Raw genomic sequence first — 3,622 nt, 5'->3', positions numbered from 1 at the left:
AGTCTCTCAGAGATATACTTATTATCTTGAGAAGGGTAGGACAGGAGGTATTTATGCCACAGTTATTCTTCCAAGCTTGTTGCATGAAGTTACATCACGTTGCCCATGATTGCGATGCTTAGAAGATAGGTCTCAGGGGAAATTCCTAGAGCCTTGGTGTGAAGAGAGGAATTAATCATTATGATTTTGATAATTATAAAGGGGAATAAGTGTCCTGTTTGCAAGCTCTCTCTGCATGGTGCAATGAGCAGGTGCAGAGCTAGAGAGAAAACGTGTTTCTCAGAAATCACCAATGGGGCTCCATTGTCTGACATGGACCAGTGAGGGAGCAGGTGAACTTGGCAAACTTTGTGGTAATGAAACACTTTCACATTAGGCAGGATGAAAATGCTCTTTGTTTTATTTTTTTAAAAAAATAATATTTATTAAATGTTTAATAGTTACAAAAGGAAAAAGAATAAAAAAGAAAAGAAGAAACAATAAAAAATTTAACAGACAATACATCAAAAAGAAAAAGAAAAAACAATACCACAGAACAACAAGAAAAAACTAAAACATTTAAAAACACATCCAAATTTCATTTCTTTATCTTTCATATGCTTGTTTCCTCGACTTCCTCGCGCCTCCCTTTTTTGTATTCTAGTTCAAATTAGCTGGTTCAACAAATCCTTTCCCTCTTTCTCAATTTTTGTTCTATAATTTATCCTAACACAGTTTAACTTTAAATTTTCCACTTTAGCGCATTAACAATTATTTTTTGTATAATTCTTAATAACACTTCTGCTAAAACCATGTAACTTCATTCCAATATTCTTCTAACATTCATTAATTTTGCAATATTTCTGTAAATATACTTTGAATTTTTTCCAATCTTCTTCCACCGTCTCTTCTCCCTGGTCTCGGATTCTGCCAGTCATTTCCGCCAATTCCATGTAGTCCATCAGCTTCATCTGCCATTCTTCCTGGGTGAGTAGCTCTTGTGTCTTCCAATACTTTGCAATGAGTATTCTTGCTGCTGTTGTGGCATACATAAAAAAAGTTCTATCCTTCTTTAGCACCAATTGGCCGACCATGCCCAGGAGAAAGGCCTCTGGTTTCTTCAGGAAGGTATATTTAAATACCTTTTTCATTTCATTATATATCATTTCCCAGAAGGTCTTAATCCTTGGGCACGTCCACCAAAGGTGAAAGAAGGTACCTTCCGTCTCGTTACATTTCCAACATTTGTTATCGGGCAAATGATAGATTTTTGCAAGCTTGACTGGTGTCATGTACCACCTGTATATCATTTTCATTAAATTCTCCTTTAAGGCATTACATGCCGTAAACTTCATACCTGTGGTCCATAACTGTTCCCAGTCAGCCAGCATTATGTTCTTTGTTTTAGACCAGTGGTTCCCAACCTTTTTTTGGCCATGCCCCACCTAAGCACCTCTAAAATCCTGATCCCCCCGATATGTATTTCTTATTATTCAAAAAGTTAACTCCTATTCATGTTGAGGAAGCCTAAAAGGCCATTAACTTGGTGCAACTTATTCTCGAATTGCCCCCCTTAAAAATCAAATAGCCCCCCTGTAGGGCATGTGCCCCACATTAGGAATCATGGTTTTAGAGTCTATATGAACCATCACCCATATGCTTACCTGGGGGGCAGTCGTCCATATCATCAGAAGTCCATATCATGATATCAGTTTCATAATTTTTGACCTGGAAATATATCGCAAATCATGGTGTGTGTGTGTGTGTGATGCAAAAATCAAATGTAGGAGAAACCGTGAAGCTGGTGGATGCTTCTCTTGAGTTCTGTATCCCCTGTTAAGTCTGCTGGCTCATCTCTCATCTCTCCCCTGCCTTCTGCAGTGGGCAGCAATTTACAAGAGCAGGCGTTGGCAAAAATCATGATGCGGGAAAAACCATGAAGCCAACCAATGCCTCTGTATAGCTCCATCTTTATTTCAGACATCATGATATATCACAATGTTTAGCTGGTGATATATTGCGATGTTGAAAACCAGATATTGCCCAGCCCCACTGTTTGCCTCTACATAGCTCCATCCTTATTTCAGACATCGTGATATATCGCAATGTTTAGTTGTTGCTCTATTGCGATGTTGAAAACCAGATATCAACCAGCCCTAATGCTCACAGGCTCCTTATCGGTACATCTTGTCAAGGACACTGCAGCTGTTTATACATTTGCGTACCCTTCACATATAATGGGTTGTATCCAGTGCAAGTAGACTTATTGAAAAGTATCAACATGACAAAGGTAGCATCATTTATTTTAATGGTTCTACTCTGAGTAGCATTTAGTTGGATACAACCCAATATTCTCCTTGTATTACTATGTATATTTGAATGCAAAGTCGCAAGGTGACAAAACGAGGAAGTCATCATGATGTTCTGTAGGGTCCAAGTCATTTAGGGCTCTGCTTGTTAAGACCAGAACTTCAATGGGAAAATGTAACTATGGGCAAACAATGGACACGGTAGAACATATCGGGGCCATTTGCTCCAGGGGACACAAAACTGCCAGCAGATGCACCTCTACATGTTCTGGAAAACTTCTGAACACTTTTCAAGGACATTCATTCCTATACAAAAGCCATTACAGCCGTCAAGCTCTAAGGTTATGAAGACACGGCAGTGTCCTTGTAAAGAAGGAGGCAATATCAGGTGAAACTTTAAGGAGGTATTCGGAGATATTTCTTAGAATATTAGAACTATAGAGTTAAAAGGGTCCAGTGATTCCATTATGGCACCCCTGAAAATAACCTACCTCCTCAGCTACTTCTATCCAGATGCTAACTCTTCTGACAGGATCTTACCTGCCCTGCTTTCATCAGTGATCAGTTTTTAAAAATGAAATTACCTAAATATACATAAGTTTGCAGAACTGAGTATGTTAGGAATCACATGCCTCACTTCATTTTCATCATGAGATTCTCCTTCGTATTCACATGAGGTCTCAGTACGATAATGTAGCACTTGGGGAGGAAGATGCAGCCCAGAAGTCCAGCACTGGAGGCCAATATAGAGAAGACCTGCACGGCTACCATGTATTTCTCCTTGGTGCTCAGGTAGGTGGGAACAAAGGACACCCAAACATTGCAGAAGACCAGCATGCTGAAGGTGATCAGCTTGGCCTCATTGAAGGATCCTGGAAGCTTCCTGGCTAGGAAAGCCACTGTGAAACAGATGGCAGCCAGGAAGCTCATGTAGCCAAGGGGACCATAAAACATGGCCACAGACCCTTCATTACATTTCAGGATTAAATGGAGTTGGCCAGACTCTTCCCCAGCCTTCTCCTAGTGTTTCTGTGTGCTTTGGCTTCTGTCACAGTGTTCTGTGCGCTGGAAGCAGTTTAGGCATGCTGACCACATGACCTGGAAAGTGGTCTGCAGACAAACGTCCAGGGGTCCTTTACCTACCAGACCACCATAATAATAATTCTGGTGTCAATCACACACCTGTTATTAGGCTGCCATACTTCAGACCTCTCATGCAGGAGGCACACAAAGAAGGGCTTGCTGATAATAACAAAACGTATCTTGTGAAGAAGTATTATTACGTGTTAAGGAGGAGGGCATGCTCAGTATGACTATGAAAACTGGATGCAATT

This window comes from Podarcis tiliguerta (genome assembly GCF_965153285.1).
Source record: "Podarcis tiliguerta genome assembly, chromosome: 2".
In the NCBI taxonomy this organism is placed as follows: Eukaryota; Metazoa; Chordata; class Lepidosauria; order Squamata; family Lacertidae; genus Podarcis; species Podarcis tiliguerta.
This window is presented reverse-complemented; position numbering follows the sequence as displayed.